Here is a 20,238-nt window from a genome sequence, read left to right as displayed (position 1 = left end):
TTAAATACCCATCATAGTGCCAAAAGGAAAAACCAGGGTGCGGCTTTCACATACCATGTGAGTTCACTTTCCATGGTGACTTAAAATAATTTTGATTTTTTAAAAAAGAAATAGGTGGCGGTTGTGATAATCTGGTCCTACAGCTTTAGATAAATATAGAACTTTAGTTTTCCTTAAACTCTTTCTGTTTTGCAGTTCTAACATTATTTTATGACTTTTTATAATTTAGATTTAAGTAATATACACACAAGAAGTCATGTCAGTCATTAAAATAAGTGACATTCTACAGTTGTTTCTTTTTAAAAAAGTAGAGTGCGATAGTTTTACCTTCTTCAAAATACTTTGAAAATTAGAAGCTGATCTCTATTTTCTTTGCACTGCACTTGCTCTTTTCCTGCTTCCTGCTCTTACTGGAATGTTTTTCTTATCCCCAGTGATAGTCAACAGCTGTAGTTTCTCACAGAGCTTATTAGCAGCTGTGAAATGCTACTGTCCTAAGTAGCAGCATTTGTTGGTGACTGTTGGGATGTGATTGCTGTGATAATAAAATTACTTCACAAGCTTCAGCCAGTCTTTAGTCAACATTGGCTGGAACCTACTGTTTGCAAAGTACTGAATCCACTACACTCCCAAAACTTAATTGAAGGACAGAGACAGAACCTAGGGGCTAAGTTACTTTTACTGTATACCAACAGGGACACTAACTATAAACTGATTATGTGTGCCTGAGTGTGGCCCCCCAAAATGTAAAATAAACCAATGAAAGAAAAGGAGACTCCCCTTGGGAGTCCCAAGGGAAGGAATTAGTGATGAACAAAGGGCATCTGGTGGTGAATTAGCCTTGGGGAGGTGGTGGAGGAATCATTAGCCATAAAACTGAGGTATCGTGATGGAGAACACACATTCTGATGCACTCTCATACCATATCTTGTTAAACATCTGGAAATCTAGGGAGAGGATGCAGTCTAATAAGTTGCTTTGTGCATAGAAATGTGTCTTAAAAGAAACAGAATTGCTGTAGCATGACATCAGAATTGAAGGAGATTGAGACGTTAAAAAATAACATTTAAAAATAAAGTCCACGGCTAACATCATATTCAACCATGAAAGGTTGAAAGCTTTTCCTCTAATCTCAGGAACAAAGGAAGGATGCCTGTTTTCATCACTTCTCTTCAACAGAATACCAGAAATTCTAGCTAAAGCAATTAGGCAAGAAAAAGAAATAAAAAACATCCAAATTGAAAATGAAGAAGTAAAATTATCTCTGTTCTCTGTTCACAGAGATGTGATCTTATATGTAGAAAACTCTAAAGATAGCATACTCCCACATCAAAAAAATCTTACAGAACAAGTGAATTCAGCAAAGTTGTAGGATATAAGATCAACACGCAAAAATCATTTGCATTTCTGTGTACTAACAATTAACAATTCAAAAATAAAAATAAGAAAACAACTTCGTTTATATTTGCATCAGAAAAATAAAGCACGTAGGAATAAGCTAACCAGGAAGGGGAAATACATCTACACGGAAAACTATAAAACATTGCTGGAAAAAAATCAAACAAAACACAAGTAAACCAAAAGACTTCCTGTGTTTATGGGCTGACAGACTTAATATTGTTAAGATGTCTATCCTACACAAAGCAATTTAGAAATACAATGCAATCCCCACCAAAATCGCAAAGACTTTTTGTTTGCAGAAATAGAAAAAATGTGTTCTAAAATTCATAGAGAATCTTGTGGAACTCCAAATAGCAACAAAAAAAGTTTCAAAAAGAAGAACAAAGCTAGAAGGTTCACAGTTCCTGACTTCAACACCTGCTACAAAGCTACATGAATTAAAACAGTGTGAAATAATGTATGTAAGATGGCTAACTAGACACAGGTAGTAAGTGCCTCCTTCATGCAGAGGATCCAGAATAGTAAGCAGATTCTCACATTTTGAATAGAATGTCTAGAAGAGAATGCTAGGATTTATCGGAGAAATTACAGAAAGCACCAAAAGTGGATAAAAAGAGGCTTCAGGGCAGCTTGCCAGTCAGAGACTGTCTAAGAGCTGAGAGAAGATTTTGGACATGGGAAAACAGTAAAAGAGAAGGCTTCAGGACACCACCCTGCAAGATAAACTCCTCCCTCCCTTCCTTCCTTCCTGCTTTCCTTCCTTCCTTCTTTCCTTCCCTCTTCCCTTCTTCCTCCTTATCTTTCTTTCTTAAGAGACAGGGATCTTGCTGTGTTGCTTAGGCTGGTCTCAAACTCAAACTACTGGCTTTAAATGGTCCTCCTACCTTGGCTTGCCAAAGTGCTGGGATCACAGATGTGAGCCATCGTGTCCAGCCATGGATGAGCTTTTTTGATCTTGGCTACAAAAGAACGCCCCTGACCCATGCAGATCTAGGGCCTGACATAGAGAGCTGCTTGGAGATTGCACAGATGTGACACTTCAGGGAACTCCTGGCATCTAGAGCATCTAGAGCAGCTTGCGTTGGGGCTGTTCTGAGAGCTCAGAACTAGGAAACTGTAGGCATGCCTGCAGGTGCTATAGGGTTCCAAGGAGGAACAGAGGAGCCCAGGCCCTGCCACACACCCCTGGGAAAGTCTCCACTGCCTGAGGTAGACTACTGTTGAGAATCAAATGTGAGCAGGCAGCATTTCCACAGTTTATTGCCCACACTGCTTGCTGGGTGGAGCCCCAGCACTTCTAGTCAAAGGCCCCACACACCATTTTGAGAGTTTCACACTAAACTGTGCCCCACCCTTGGGCTGAGTTTGGGCTAATGCTGGCTATCATCCCCTTTTGTTTGGGGGAAACCAAGCTTTCCAAAACACATCTAAGACAATACCTCCTCCCCCCCCCATTCTGAAACAAGCTGCTAAGAGAAATTATTCTCAACATGGTGTATTGCCAAATGTAGCCAGACAGAAAAGAGCCCTGCCCTCTCTGGGCACAGGCCCAAGGCATCATTTGGAAGTTTAAAGCTGGACAGCACTCTATTCTCAGGCTGAGTTCAAGCTGATCCACTGCAGCCCTGCCCAGCACGGGAGGCCTGAGGAAACCCGAGTCCCCTCATATACCTAGAGCAATTCTCCTTGCCCTGCTACAGGGTGCTGTGAGACTGAGTCTTGAGTTGAAAGCTCAATCCCCAGCATCTTGTTCACACTGTTTGCCTGCAAGGACACCACCTACCCTGGTCACAGCTCCAAAGCACCATTTGAGGAATTTAAACCCAGACTGCACTCCATTCTCAGGTTAAGTTTGGGCTGACATGGCTACAGCCTCATGAAGCTCAGGAGGGACAGGGGAACCCGAGTTCCCCTACACAGACCTAGGACAGTTCCCACTGCCTTATTGTGGGTTTCTGTGAGACTGAGGCATAAGCAAATTATATTCCCTACACTTTCTTGCCCATGCTCCTCACCTAACAGGACCTTTATTTCTTTGATTACAAGAGCACTGCCAGCATTATTTTGTGAGTTTAACGCTGGTCTCTGCCCTTTCCTTGGGTTGAATTCAAGGTAATGTGGCTGCAGCTACCAGCCAGCCAAAAAAAGTCAGGGAATACCCCTTTCTCCTAAGCATACATAGGACAATCCCCCTATTGACACAGGTAGTGGTGGGACAAGGGACCAGGCTGCCCAATCCATTGCAACTGCCAATGACACTAACATGGACCACTTGGTTCCCAGTTGGTGGCCCCTCTGCTTCCACTTTCCACATCACATCAGCTGCTCAGGAACCTAAGACTCTGCTCGTATACATGCCCTTATGCTCCAACTACTAGCATCTGAGCAGGCCGCTGATGACCCAAGAACTGGCTGCCCATAACACAGTGTCACTGCTAACACAAGCTGATGTGAGGACCTAAAATTAGGGGTGATCAGCTTACTAGTGCCAGAACTGGGGCCCAAGACTGACTTGACTGGCATTAAAGTTCTCAGAAAGACTTTACCACAGCCTCAACTATACCACAGCCTATACCCTATGCCACCAAGGAAATCACAGCTATTACTGACCCCATGCATTGTCTAAGAAATTACACAAAGATTACACTACTGCAGGCATCTGAAATCAAAGCCAGAGTGTCCTGTTCAACTGACATCATAAATACATCTTCAGGAAAAAATTATCCACTTCAAAAACAATTTCAAAAATTCAGAGTAAATGAATGCTGCTTCACATGTCACAAGAAACATAAAAAAAAATCAAGGACACCACCAAAGGGCAAAACAAATTGTTCAGCAACACATCCAAATCAAAGCAGATTCCTCAAAATGCCAGATAAAACATCAAAACATTAATTTTAAAGAAACTTAATGAGATGCAAGGAAAACCTGAAAACCAAAATGAAGAAATCAGAAAACTGATTCAAAATATTAACAAAGAGATAAATATCTTTTTTAAAAAAACCTAGAAATTTTGGAGCTGCAAAATTCATTGAGGGAAATAAAAAAACATATTTCAAACCTTTAAGAATAGGCTACACTAAGCAGAAGAAAGAATCTCAGAACTTTTGAACTAATCTGGTTAGACAAAACTAAAGAAAAAATAATATAGAAAAATGAGCAAAGTCTTTGAGATATCTGGGACTATATGAAGTAACTGAATTTATAAATTATTAGTATTCCTAAGAAGGAAGAGGAAAAGGAGTTTGGAAATCCTATTTAAGGCAATAATTGATGAAAATGTCCTAGGACTAGCAAGATACTTAGAAATTCAGGCATAGGAGGCCCATTGATCCCCAGGCAAATAACACTGCAAAAAAGACTTTACCAGGGCATATTGTTATCAGAATGACTAAAATCGAAGGGTAAGGGTGGTACTTGTGGCTCAAAGGAGGACACTGGCCCTATATGCCCGGAGGTGGTGGGTTCAAGCCCAGCCCTGGCCAAAAACTGCAAAAAATAAAATAAATTGAAGGGTAAGAACAAAAATTTTAATTAGCAACTGAAAAGCATCTAGTCACCTATAAAGAAACCCTTTAGACTGACAGCAGATTTCTCAGCAGTATCTTATAGAACAGCAAAGAATTGAATGGCATTTTTAAAGTGTGGGAGAAAAAAAGACCCTTCCAACCAAGAATTTTATATTCTCCCAGAATACGCTTCATAAGTGAAGAAGAGATAAAGTCTTTCATAGACAAACAAATACTGAGAGAATTCATTACCACCAGATTGTCTATACCAGAAATGCCCAGAGGTGTCTTAAACTTCAAATGAAAGGCTAATTTTCATCATCATGAAAACAATGAAAATATAAAACTAAAAGTTCTAATAAAACTATCATACAAAGTAGAAATAGGAATTAAAGGATAACATAACAAAAGCTCAACAAACCACCAAAAAAAAGAAGAAAAAAGAATTTATAAAACAACTGGGAGTTAATTAAGATTAGAAGAAAGCCTTACATATAAATATTAACCTTGAATATAAATAAAATGTTCCACTTGAAAGATACAGATTGACAGAATAGGTAAAAGCATCCCATGTTCATAGATCGGGAGAATCAGTAGTGTTAAAATGACTCTCCACAGCAATGTATAGATTTAATGCAGTTCCTACTGAAAAACCAATGTCATTTTTCACGGGGCATAAAAGTAGAAACATAGATCAATAAAGAAGAATAGGAACCAAGAAATAAAACCATGTAACTACAACTGACTGATCTTTGGCAAAGCAGGCAAAAACATTCACTGGGGAAAGAACTACCTATTCAATAAATGGTGCAGGAAGAACTGGATAGCCACATTCAGAAGAATGAACCTGGAGTCTTCTTTCTCACCATATACAAAAATTAACTCAGGATAGAGTAAAGGTTTAAAAGTAAGACCTGAAATAATAAAAATTCTGGAAGAAAACATTGGAGAAACTCTTGTAGACATTGGACTGCACAAAGAATTTGTGCCTAAGATCCCCAAAAGCAATACAACAAAAATAAACAAATAGGATTTAGTTAAATCAAAAAGCTGCTGCACATCAAAAGAAATAAGTAAAAGATGAAATAGAAAACCTACGGATGAGAGAAAATACTTGAAATACATATTCCTGACAAAAACCAAATATTCAGAATTTATAGGAAGCTCAAACAATTTAGCAAGAAAAAAGGCCCCATTAAAAAGTGGGTAAATGAAAGAAACAGGCATTTTTCAAAAGCACATGTGGCCAAAAAACATATGAAAAAATACTATCACTCATCAGGGAAAAATACACTAAAATCACAAAGCACTATCAATTTACCCCTGTCAGAATGGCCATTATTAAAAAGTAAAAAACAAATAAATGTTGACACAGACACTGTGAGAACAGAATTGCTGCTGGGAATGTAAATGAGCCGAACCTCTGTGGCAATCAGAGGGAGCGAATCTCCAGAGCTATTAGATATTAGAGAAGGAAACAGCTGCCTGCAACCTGACAGAAGTGGCCTGAGGAAGGGTGAGATGAGGCTTAGTGGAGAAGGGAGAATCCAAGTAGGGAATGGAACCGGAGGGACCTTGAGATGGAGAAGGATGAATCCTGCCCAAGGGCAGGAGCCTTTGAAGTGTACCAAGTCTGCTCACAGGGGAGAATTCAGAGAGAAACTGAAGGAAGTTTCTGCTTACAGTTTTACAAGTTTGTGATTTCAGAATAAGAAACCATCTTTAAGTTGTATAAAAACAATTTTTCGTGACGTTCATCAGCTGAGATTCCAGGAAACTTCCAATTTGATTTTGGAGAAGTCAATCTGACTTCAGAGAGATGTCTTTGGGATCATTTATTGACTCCCATGTATTATATTTCTGTTAGGTGCCCTATACTCTGTGAGATGTTGGAAAAGAAGTTCACATTTTAGTAGGGGAGATAGGCACAGAAACCACAATAAAAATATATGGATGGCATATGGACACTTAAAAGGGCATCTTAACTCAGCCTGAGGCGAGCAGGAAGACTCTTAGGACTCATGTCTGTGGTGAGTCTTTAACTGAGTCTTGGTACATTAGAGTCAGGGGTGGGAAGAGAGCAGGCTGGAAAGTTCTAGGCTCACAGAGCAGCTTGAACAACAATACAGATGTGAGAAACAACATGTGGCCAGTGATTTGTTGTTCCCGGACCATCGTCACATATATATGTGTGCACAAGTGAGTCAAGCCAAAGGTATTTTTGCTGCGTGCTGTGATCAGAAGAAGATGAAAGCTCAGACACTCAAGCAGAAGTTCATACAAAAAATAGTAAGTAGGACCATGCGGTAGTGAGGATGGGAAAGAAAGAATATATCTGAAGAATATTTGGATGGTAGAACCTCCGGACTTGGTAATTCATTGAGAAGAGAACATTTAGAGGAAGAAATCGAGTGTCTCACTTTTGTGACTGAGGGTAAGTAGATGGCAGTGTGACCAGCAAAGTCAGGGCAAGAAAAAGGATAAGCCACTCCAGAGAAAATAACAGGCTGGGAGGAAGACAAAGGGGAACTACCTTTCATTCATTCCTTCTGTACAAATGTACATGCTCGCGCCACCAATTGCCAATTAGAAAGCGTGAGAGAGAATATTTTCCAGGTGTGTCAAGGAACTAAGAAAAGTAGAGTTTGTCGGGCTCTCAGCTTGCAAAATGCTACTAAGAAACGTTTCCACATTTTTTACCTTCCCTCCCCTCAAAGGAGCAAATGTCCACTTTCTGAGACCCCAGGGAGAAATAAAGTGAATCACAAAATAGTTATAGTGAATTCACCTAAAAATGCTGGTACCGAAAACTAATTCATGAGTGATGTGTGGAAGCAGAGAAACAGTCTTGATAGTGCCCCAGGTAGGGACCCACCCAAACAGAACCGCCTGCCCAGGAAAGAATGTCCCACCCAGGAAAGAATGAGTATGCCAATCCCCACCCCAACCCCCACAACTCTTATATCCCCACCCCTGACTTCTTTTTCAAACTCAGCCTGCTGCCACCCGAGTGACTAAAGGCCACGTTGCCTACACAGAGCCTGACTCTGCTTCCTTTCACTCATGCCTCACAATAACCTCTCATTTTCAGTCCTTTACCTCCCAAGTCTCACAACCACACTGTTGAATCTTGCACAACCAGTTCCCTGCACGATTACTGCGTGGGCTCTCACGTGTTGGCAGGAAGGCCTACAAAATGTTCTATGCCCTCATCTCTCAGAGTCTACTGGCCAATAAGACACTTACTCCCAACTTTATGTATGTTTGTCTCCCGCAGACAGAATATATAGTCACTCCCATTTCTACCCCCTTAATTATGCAAAAATTGGGATTGTCAAATGGCTGAACCACTGATCAATACCAGGTGCATATACTACCATGGAAATTGAAGGTCCTTGGAGATGACAGCACTGAGCTGGTATTTTTCTGGTCCATGTAGTCCAAGTCTCTCCCAGTTGATATTATGCTCTAAGAATGTGAGATACTGCACCATCTTTTGCAACTTTGTGAATTTAGGAGTTAATTCTTACCGCTTCTCCGTCTTCTGGCTAGGATCAGGTGTAGGAGTTAACTCTTTTATCAAAGGCCATTAAAATAAGGAAAAAGATAAATTGTCCCTCTTTTCCTAACCTCTCTTTCTGTACAGCCAACATTTTTCACAAGACTATACTATGGCAAATTGGGTGAATAGAAGGGAAGGATTTTTTTTTTAAGTAATTGTCCCCTTTTGAGGTGACCTACTGAAACATTAAGAACAACTCTCAAAGATCCCAAATCTCCTATGATGGTGGGATTTCAGTAATTAACAGAGTGCTGAGTAATTTTTCTCTGCCTCAGTCTGTGCTGCTGAACAAAATACCCAAGACTGAGTAGTTCAGAAGCAATACAAATTTATTTCTCATAATACTGGAGTCATGAAGTATAAGATCAAGGCATCATCAGGTTCAGTTTTCTGGTGAGGGCTGCATCCCGCAGAGGGAAGGAAGTCTGTGTCTTCACATGGCAGAAGGCAGAAGAGTGAGAAATGGAAAGACCTGTCACTTAACTAATAAAGAACCTTCATCTCATTCTAAAGAAAGAGCCCTCTCAGCCTAACCATCTCTTAAAGGCCCCACCTTTTAATATCATTGCATTGGAAACGCATGAGTACTGCAGGGTACACATTCAAGCCTGGCACTTCCTCCAACCCCTCAAAATTCATGTTCTTCTCACATACAAAATACATTCATTCCATGCCAGTTGCCACCAAAAAAAGGTCATTCCTGCATCAACTTTAAAGTCTAAAATTCAGTGTCTCATCTAGATATCATCCCGAGATAAAACCAACCTCCGACTCTGAAACTGTGAAATCAAACAAGTCATACACTTTCAAAGTACAATGATAAACCAGGCAGAGACATCCTCATTCCAAAAGCAAGAAATAAGCAAGTAGAAAGGGAGTAACAGCTTCCGGGTAAGACTAAACCCCCAGCAGGACAAACAACATTAAACAATAAGGCTCAAGAAGGATCTTTTCTGACTCCACTTCCTGACTTCCAGACACCATGGCCTTGCTGGGCACAGCCCCTGCAGTTCTCATGGGTTAGAGTTGGGTGCCTGTGACTGTCCTGGACTGGTCTCTGCAGTGGCCCCCTCCTAAGTTCAGCTGGGCGTTGCCCTAGCAGGAGCAGCCTCACCCCTGTGACAAGCCTCTCTGCCCTGGCTCTGAGGCTGTGAAGAATCTTTGGAAACCTAGGTGGAGGTACGCATGCCTCCACTGGTCTTGCATTCTGTAGAGCCTGCAGAATTAGCCCTTTGTGAATGCTGTCAAGGTTTATAGTTTAGGCCTTTTAGAGCAGCGCCCCGATATGCACTTGAGCCCCCCTGAGCCAAAGCCAGGCAACTGAAACACACTGCATTGGAACTGTGAGCAGAGACTTGAGATAGCCCTGGGCAGCAAGCCCTGAGGTCTGGGGCCCTGGGCCTGTCCCTCAGAACCACTCTGCCCTGAAGTCCCTGGCACTCCGGGTCTGTGAGGGGTGTATCAGCCCTAAAGATCTCTCAAATGTCTTTGGCTCATTCTCCTGTTGTCTTGATGTATAATAGCAGTTGGCTTCCTACTCTCAGATTACTGTCCTTATCAAATGGTCACACCTTTGACCACACCCTGGATATTCTTTCCTAAAGATACCTTTTCATTCCTCACGTGGCCTAACTGGAATTTTCCAATTCTTTATGTTCTGTTGTTCTGTTTCTCTCTCTATCTCTTTTTTTTTTAAGACAGAATCTCAAGCTGTCGCCCTGGGTATAGTGCTGTGATGTCACAGCTCACAGCAACCTCAAACTCCTGGGCTTAAGCTATTCTCTTGTCTCAGCCTCCCAAGTAGCTGGAACTGTAGGTGCCTGCCACAACTCACTGCTTTTTTTTTTTGGTTGCAGTTGTCATTGTTGTTTGGCAGGCCCAGTCTGGATTCAAACCCACCAGCTCTGGAGTATGTGGCTGACACCCTAGCCGCTGAGCTACAGGCACCGACCAAGCTCTTTACAGATATTGGAGACGGACATCCTCAGTTAAAATCCCAGCTTGCAATTTATCAGCTGTATGATCATGATCAATTTACTTAACATTTTGATATCTTAGTTTTTTTTAATTTAAAAAATAGAGATAATATCAGTACCTATCTCATAGGGTTGGTGCAAGGATTAGACAAGCTAACCTGTAAAGAGAGAGGCGTGAAGTCAGTGTTATTGATTCCCATTAACCAATTACAATTGACTAAGTTTGAGATTCAACGCCATACTTGAAAATAAACTGGATTTTTTATTTGTGCTTGTATGTTATTACTTAAATATTACTATAATTTTTGAGAAAGAAAAATATCCCATGAATTATTAACAGCTATTGGTTTTCCTTACAATTGATCTAGAAAGTTACATTCTTATTATAGTCATTTTACTGAACTGTACTAATTGTAAGTTACATTAGGGGTTTCTTTTCTTCTCTTTTCTTTTCTTTTCTTTTCTTTTCTTTTGAAACAGTCTCACTATGTTGCCCTTGGTAGAGTACATGGCATCACAGCTCACAGCAACCTCCAACTCCTGGGCTTAAGTCATTCTCTTGCCTCAGCCTCCCAAGTAGCTGGGACTACAGGTGCCTGCCACAATGCCTGACCTGGCTAGTTATTAGAGATGGGGTCTCCCTCTTGCTCAGGCTGGGCTTGAACTTCTGACCTCCAGCAATCCACCTGTCTCAGCCTCCCAGAGTGCTGGGATTATAGGCATGAGCCCCCACAGCTGGCAGATTGGAAGTTTTTCTTATTTTAAAAATATTTTTCTGCCATAACATCTTATCTTCCCTCTATAAATTATTGAGACTGTTAGATAATAGTTAAAACTAAATGATCACATAATTTTTATTATCATAATAGACATTTATTAATATATTTACTGTATTATTAAATCAGATATGTATCCATATGATTATATATGTATACATATACACACACATATTAAGTATGTTCTTTTAAATTATACATTTACCGATTTATTACACTGTATCAATAAATATCTTGGGTTTAATGGAATGAAAAATTTAAAATAAATGCCCTAAATGTTTTATAAGAGAATAATTAAAACCTCATTTCTCATATGTAATATTTTAAACAATCCTTTTACTAATTTGTTCTTGAAATATCTGGGATATCAACTAAATTGCAAAACCAGAAGTTTGCTCTATTTCAGCAGACTATGAGAGCAAGCACAATGCAAAAAAACATAGCACTCTTCCAGTGTTTTATGTAACTACAAGCTTTAACCTCTGAATTTAGGAAAGCAGGTGAGACTGAGAGAAGGGGCAGCCCAGATGACATGCTTTGACATCTGTCAGTTTGGTGGCATCAAACAGCTACCTGGTGGTGGTACCAATGCTATCCCTTTCCCTGTACTATTGAAGGAAGGAGATTTTCAGCAACTCTGTGTTGATTTAGTTACAGAAAGTTTAGTGAACTTCAGTTAATGTTAAGGCCTGTTAACAGCAGGAAGAATCCAGATTTCTGCCACTGAGAATTGGGGAAGCCTGGTGACATTAATAAGATCCAGATCCCAAGGCCAAACAACTGTGATCTTCCTTATCCCTTGTCCTTATCCCTTGAGTTTGTTAAAGCTTTTCATCTCCTCCCAGTGGCTTCCACTCCTCCCCCATCTCGGATCTGCAACAGGAGAAGGGGAAAGGGAAAATAAGAGTAGAAGCCACCAGAAATTACTGTTCTAATTTAGCATTAGCAGGAATTTGTAAACCACCACTAAGCAGATAAAGCTAAGAGCTACTAACTACAAACATAACCAAACAATAACCTCTGTGACTGTTTAATGGAGACCTTGATTAGAAACACAGAAACCAGGAGGCTTTACTGGAAACCAGGGAGCAATAATGTATTCAGAGAGGAAGGCTAATGGGGCTTGAGGACAAAATCAGCATTCTGGAAAGAAAAGAAAGGGAAAGAAAGGTAATCGGGTATAGGAAGAGTTAGAATTAATATAGCAATTTTAAATTGGCTATAAAGTATTGACACTAAAGTATTATTCAGAAGATACTAAAGTAGCATACTGGAATAAAGAATTATAACAATTAGAAATGTTCACCTACATGAATTTTGTAGGATCACCTACAGATACAGGTAGACATCTGGTCATTGCTTTTGTTTCAAATGTGGTTTGTTGTTTAGACCATCATGAGTTATGGAAGACTCTTTCTCAGGGTATTGAATTTCATGTTACAGTCAGTTCATCGTAGCCTATTTTGCATATTTATTTGTTTCCAAAGGCTTTCCTGTACATGCAAAGAACAAGTTAAGGTACACCTGAAAAGGTCTGAGTGTAAACGCCATGGAAATTACAGATATTCTCTAAAGCAGAAATTATAAATTTGATCCACCAACATAAAACATCCACAATTGTGTAGTGGATGTGTCTCTTATATTATTGTGTAGTTGAAGTGTCTCTTATATTATTTAGGCACAAGTGTTTTCTCATATTTAACTTTTTTGATTTCCAAAGGTTTATTTGGAAAATACTATACCTTCTCATTCTTCCTATGGAAGGGTGTCCAACCTGTGGCCCATGGGCCAGGTGAGGAGTATGTGAGAATTTTATTATCTATGGTAGTGGATACTGTGAAAATTATGCACAGAACTTTCTTTTCTTCTCTCTTTTTTTTTTTTGTTTTTGCAAATCAGTTTTATTAGTGTATGTGTATTTAATGTGTGACCCGCAACAATTTTTTTTCCGGTGTGCAGCAGAGAAGAAAAAATGTTTGGATGACCCATCCTCTAAAGAAGCCAGATGTGACTACTGGCTCATATTAATATTTTTCAACATGTAGATACAGAGCATCATTGCAAAAATTTCTACTGGACGTTGCTATATAGGAAATGAAAACTTACAAGAAAATTATATATGTAGGAAAGATATGCTTCTAATAAATACAAAAATAAACTTTATGCCATTATTTCCAAAACTTTTTTCTAAATGATAAAGATTCCTAAACTAGTGTATTTCCCATATTGAAATTGTATACCATATCTTATCCACGTAGCTTTCCCCATTTTATGTGATTATGGTCCAAAAAGTAAAATTTAAGGGATTCAATTCATGTAAATTGACAACTGTAATAAAACTTTTAAAAACATTGATTTGCAAGGATTTAACATAACTTACGAATTTTTAACCAGATTATTTTAAAGTGTAATGTCATGTTTTCAAAATAATTAAATTAAGCGAGGATAACCCACTTACCTACTTAAGCCCTGTGTAAAAATAGAAGCAGCTATTTACTAGTCCCATGATTTATATTATGGAAAAATTAAATAGATATTGGTTTGAGTATTTCAATTTTCTTTAAATATCAGTGCTAAATTGATATCAAATGTTTCACAATTTTAATCATCCCAATGTGTTTTTTTTTTTTTCCCCAGAAACCACGATAAATAATAATTTGATCTCCAGGAGCTAAGAGTCTTCAGTGTCCCTGACAATGCCATCAGCAGTGGTACCGCCTTTGAATCCTCACGATCTCATGGGTGGCATCAGCTTTTTATTCATCAAAAGCTATTGGGTCTGATTTTTCTCTTAAGTTAGTGACTTGTTAAAACATATATAAAATTATATGGACACATATACATAATACATGATCAGAATCATCACACATACGGTTCAAGGAAACACTCTTTCGTTGAACGTGACTGATAGCATTTCAAGTGAAGTTTAGCCTAAATGTATGAGCAGTTAATCTGATGCCTGTAACTTGGCACCTTTGTACGGCGATCGTGGCAGGACAGATCACTTAGTGGTTTCAGATGTTAGACTTTAATGAACTAGGATGGGTTTCCTTAGCATGACACCAGTTTATCTAGTTTATTAGCTTTGTAGTTTAAAAATTTATTATTCTTTTGTGTCTGAAAGCATTTTCATGACTTTTGTTCCTTTTGAAAAATGTGCTGTGTAGGAAGTAGTCTGTTAAAAAACCACTTAATTGCTAGAATTAGCTCATTCAATCATGATTCAGTTTCTTTCAAATGTATTTCTTTAAGGAAATTAAGGAATCCGGACATGTTGGCTTATGTCAGTTTTCATTAGAAGCTCTCAGGAATTAATGGGTAAGTGTTTCATGGAACTCCACTGATGAGAGAAGGTTACTATGCATTGCAAGTATCTTTAAATATAAAATTACTTTTAACATTTCTTATGATTATTATTCTGATTTCCTGTATATTCGTTTTTCCCAATCGTTATGTTTTCAGTTTTTACTTAGTCATACTTTGGGCAACCCAAATAGTAAAATTTTAATAATAAAAAACAAATATTTATTTTCTCTGAATCCAAATGCACAGTCAGGCTACACAAATTATCTGTCAGTTTTATAGCAGTCTTGCGAGAAATCTCAGACTCCCTGGAATGCTTATAACCCCAGTTTGATGTGTTTCTTATGCCTGAATTGACTTTTTTATTCTCTCTCACTTTTCTGTCTTTGAATTTACCATGTGTGGCCTGCCTGGACTATAGCTAATTGGAATGGACTCGGGAAATAAGACAAAGCAACCATCCGGTAAGGAAGCTGTGAGGGAGACTCTGACCAGTGTATCCATCTACTCTGGAGGTGACTGGCCAGACCAGTTGGGACCTCTTTTTACCTACTTATAAGAAAGAGAAAAAGAAAAAAAAAAAAGAATAAGAGAGACAGAGAGATCAGCCTACTTAGCAATTGAGTGAACAGGATGAATAGAAATGGAGAAATGACTCAATGCTTTTGCATCAGCTAATGGAATTGCTCTTGATTCACCAGACCAGCTCTTCAACAGCAATCCTAACATTTTTTAAACGAAACAGCAATGAAAGATGTTACAGTTGTCTGTGATGCCCCACTGAGATATCTGAGGCATTTTTCCTGTCTTCCCTTACTATCTTTCCAATAAACCCTGCATTTATGAAACAAACTGAATTTATTTTTACACCTTGATGTTGGATATAAACAAGTTTCATGAATTAAAATTGCTCCAATCAATGGGGAAGAAAACTGAATAGAAAGTAGGATACAGTACTAATCATTAGCTACTTGATACTGTAAAAGTGATAATCTAACCAATTGATGAATGATCTCTTCCTTTTGGATTCAGATCTAATTTGCAAATTACAGGTACGGGTCTCTGCATACGTTCAGGCCTCATTGTTGAGTCTATCAATGGATTCACGACCACTATGAACCCATTCCCTAATGCATTTATAGATAATTCAACATCAAAATGAGCTCATGAAAACTGAACTAAAATCAACTAGAAAAGAGTTTTCTTTTTTCACAATCTTATATCATTTACGTAGGGAAAAGAATAATTATTGCTCCTTTACAGCCCTTCTCCAACACCTTTGACAGTTTTATCCAGTCGGTTGTTTCTCTATGATAAATTCAAAATGAGGACGAAACACCAGTAGTTGTTAGTGATTAGCTAAAAATGTGCACGTCATGAGGAAGCACAAATCCATTTGTAGATCAATTTTCCATGTAAAATTGCTGACCTGACTCCCTGCCTGTCCTTGGAGACCACAAAAAAATCGCCTTGGACCCTCATTAGAATGTGTTTTTCTCTACCCCAATAAAAATAGTTGAACTCTTCACTTAGGCACACCTTACAAAAACGAGCAATAACTTTAGATAAAACCGTTCCTTACGCGTTCATAATTAATTTGAGCTCTGGGTGCAGAAAGGGAAAAAAAAAGTTCTATGTTAGCTATTGTTAAGACTTCCACAGATTTATATGTAACATCAGAAAAATAAGAACTCCTGCACAAGGCTATTCTCATGGTTTTCATTATCACATAGAGTTAATCAAAACCAGTTCAACCTCAGGCAAATATCCCTAGGATGAAAGTATTAAAGAGGAATAAAACATTGTAGTCACTTGGATACTAATTAACCTTGAGAACGCCCAAATCAAGGGCAAAATTTGACATATGTCTTCTGGAACATTTTCCCCTAACTACCAATACATGCAAAGTTGATTATAATATATATACACATAGATATATATAAAATAAATTATCAACCCTACACTGTGGTATCCCAATACCAAACCAGCAAGTGCCTGTCCTCACCAGGTACTTTGGGCCTATGAGGAGTTTTTAAATGTATACCTGGAGAATTCAATGTATGGCACATTTATTTTATCATGAAACAGTATTCTATAATGCAACATGCTATTGTTTAAAAAGTGTGTTTTTAAGGGCTAACCCACTGCATAAGGTAAACAGTTCACATGGCAAATTATCCAGGCATAGAATTGAAGTGTTGTTGGGGGTTCTCAGTCCTGCAGCTTCCTAGCTCGCTTTTGCCTGTCAGCACTAGCAAGGATTTAAACGCAACGAAAAGTGATTAGTATAGCTGAGAAATGAGATTTGTTTCAGAACTGCTGCTCTGTTAAAAACATCTTTATTTTTGCTACAATGGCCTGGCTATTTAAGTTCTTGTGTTGCACTAATTAATAATGAATAAAGGACATTAAAGCACATTACCTAACTTCATGTTGCAGGCAAGCTAATATGCACATACATTATTTACATATGGTATACATCTTTCCGCTATTTAAATTTTGCAGAATAAGGAGTAACCAGTGAAGTAACTTTTAAAATGTGTTGATGTGCCCTGTGTGACTGATAAGACAGACTATAGAGAAATATCAAAAAAGCAAATACAATTTTCTTCATTAAAACATTAGTCCTCCAACTGTGCCAAATCACATTTTAATCAAATAAACATGGACCTTATCATTAAAGACAAGTACTCCAATTGAAGAACGTTAAATAACTTAATTGTATATGGAAAATGTGGCTTGGAAATATAAACACAATTAAAACAATTTGTTTTAGTCTTTTTGGTCAGCCTACTTAGAAGGCTAAACGTCTTGCACGTATTTGAGATTAGATACAGCATTCATTTGCAGCTCTGTGTCACAACAGCCCAGTAAGGATTCTTGATCATCCTTGCACACAAACAACATTGTCTTCCTTCCAGGTTTTTGGGGGGTTTTTGAAAGTTTTATTTATGTTAGTTAAGACTGCCTTTAGAAGTTTCCAAAGCTTCCGGTAGCAATGAGATATTTAAAACAATACCCACCTCAGTAACTCAGTGACCATATCCTTAACCTATTTGTTCTAAACGCCTAAAAAAAAAAGTAGAAAAATAAGTAAACCAAAAATAAGCAATCTTCCAGCAGCTCCAAGTGTCATCAATTGACTGTCCTTGAACCAGGGATCATATTAACAAAATGTAAGTTAGATAACAGTTATTAGTGTAATAAAAACAACATTGGGATGAGCTTGGCAGTAATACGTCAGGAACATGAAAGATGTGTTGTTTTGGTTTCCGATTTATCTGGGTTTTCAATCAGGCTCAGCCAACTTGAACAAGTAGTTCTTATGGGCAACCACTATGGTTTTACTTGTTTGTTTGATTTGTGTTTTAGGGTTTTTTCCCCTTTTATTTGATCACTAAGGCACGCACAAACATTAGCCTCTAGCCTGAAGCCCTAAAAGTAAGCCATTCTTTCCCTGGTGAAATTCTAATCTTCTTTTATTATGTTGTCAATGAGCTGCTGAGATTCTCCTTGGCTTGTTAACATGATAGCAGACAGATGAGAAGAAATAAAAAGTACTGGCCTGTGAAAGGCAAATCAAAGAGCCAGATTGAGGAGATTCTAGAGTTACTCAGGTGAGGCCCTCGGTGCCTCGCTAGTGACCCAGCTAATGGTCAGAATGCTGTAGGTTCCGTATGGACGACCCAAATGTTAAAACATGGTATTCAAATGTCTGCATAAATGGCTGAGAATTTGCCTTTTCTTTGTAAGCTTCCTATACAATAAACAAAAGACTGGTATTTGATACTAACCAAACACCGAGAAGAAACAGACGATAACACTGGATGAATGTATTCAAGACACAAATCTTTATGTGGCACTGGAAAGACGTTAGGGTCCTTTATTTCTCTACCAGATTTTTATTTGTCCTTGCTTATAAGTTTATTGCCATTTACCAAAGGCATACTCATTTCCATAAACATCTAACAACAAAAATCACCTGGAAATGGGTTGATGCTTTCATGCAGTGAAATCTGAATAAAATAAGAGAAAGTTGCTTCTCTTTATTTTTAATGACTATAAAACTTAAGTGAAAGGGCACTTGACAATATTCTTTGAAGAAATATTTTCAGAGCTGTAAAAACACTGGTACTGTGACTACGAGCATTGAATTCTGCACACTGACATTTCTTTGTTTTCTCCAGTAAAGTAACTGCTTACTAGACATTGAAGCTTTCGTGCCAGTTGCCGACTAAATAAGTACACCTTAATTATAAATTGAATAATAAAGCCAAAAATTTTTGTTCTATAGCTTTTTTTTTTTTTGCTCTTACATGTGACTTTATAGTTTCTTTCCTTTGAAAGATTTTTAACTTTCACATGCAAGTTTACTTTGAAAGTTCATGATAATTAGGACATAATCATCCAATTTCAAGATGAAATTTTATTTCATATGCCCATGTACAACATTTAGACTAAGAAAACCAGCTGTAAAATACCAAGTCTTGACTAGTAGTGCCACCTAGCATCACAAAGAAAAAGTTGTTCAACTACTTGGCAAACCATTGGAAAATGTATCAAATCATCTAATACATTCTTTGGTCCATTTTCTAGAGAAATGTAAGTTGGCATAATTCAATTAGTAGAACTATACACCAAGCCTATATTTTTGGAGATAGTTTACCGTGTATTAGGAATGTCAGTGTTTTTAGGAAGATGTTATTATGACAGGTAATGATGAAGTCTAAGTTCTGATTTGCTAACTGTCATGCCACCATTTTTTCCTCCAATTTGAGAAAACATGGGAATTCAAATGGATAAAAATAATGTTCATATACTGAAATAGTGACTATGAGCTAATTTATAAAATAAAAACCAAGTCATTCACAAACTTCAGTATTTTGAGTAACAATTTGTGACACCTAACAACTGATTGAGACCTGATAATGTTTGGGGTAATAAATTTAGAAACTTTGGGATACAATATTATGATAACAAAGAGGTCATAGATTCAATCCGGGGTGGGACTGAGGACATTATTCTAACCGTCTCTGTTAAAATGTATCTTATTGGTCATGAGCCATAATTAGGGGGTACATGACTCATGGCAGCTTTATTTCTTTGACAATGTAGAGGGATTCAGCTGTGAGACATGGCAGGTACTTGAACAACATCATTTTGTTCAAAGTCATTTCATTATAAGTTCAATGAAAGAAAAAAGAAAACCTGATTCCTGGCTGGTGCCACTGTGAGTGTGGAGTTTGCACATTCTCATGTCCCTGTGGTTTTTTCCAAGTCCTTAGTTTTTTCCCACATCTCAAAGATGTGCACTTGAGGTGAATTGATCTGTCTGTGTGGTCCCAGTGTGAGGAGCACTTGAGGTGAATCGGTCTGACTGTGTGGTCCCAGTGTGAGGAGCACTTGAGATGAATCAGTCTGACTGTGTGGTCCCAGTGTGAGGAGCACGTGAGATGAATTGGTCTGTCTCATGGTCCCCTTGTGAGGAGCACTTAAGGTGAACCAGTCTGTCTCTGTGGTCCCAGTGTGAGGAGCACTTGAGGTGAATTGATCTGTCTGTGTGGTCCCAGTGTGAGGAGCACTTAAGGTGAACCAGTCTGTCTCTGTGGTCCCAGTATGAGGAGCACTTGAGGTGAACTGGTCTGTCTCGTGGTCCCAGTGTGATGAGCACTTGAGGTGAACCAGTCTGTCTCTGTGGTCCCAGTGTGATG

The sequence above is a fragment of the Otolemur garnettii genome, unplaced genomic scaffold (genome assembly GCF_000181295.1).
Source record: "Otolemur garnettii isolate 467f Iridium unplaced genomic scaffold, OtoGar3 scaffold00063, whole genome shotgun sequence".
In the NCBI taxonomy this organism is placed as follows: domain Eukaryota; kingdom Metazoa; phylum Chordata; class Mammalia; order Primates; family Galagidae; genus Otolemur; species Otolemur garnettii.
This window is presented reverse-complemented; position numbering follows the sequence as displayed.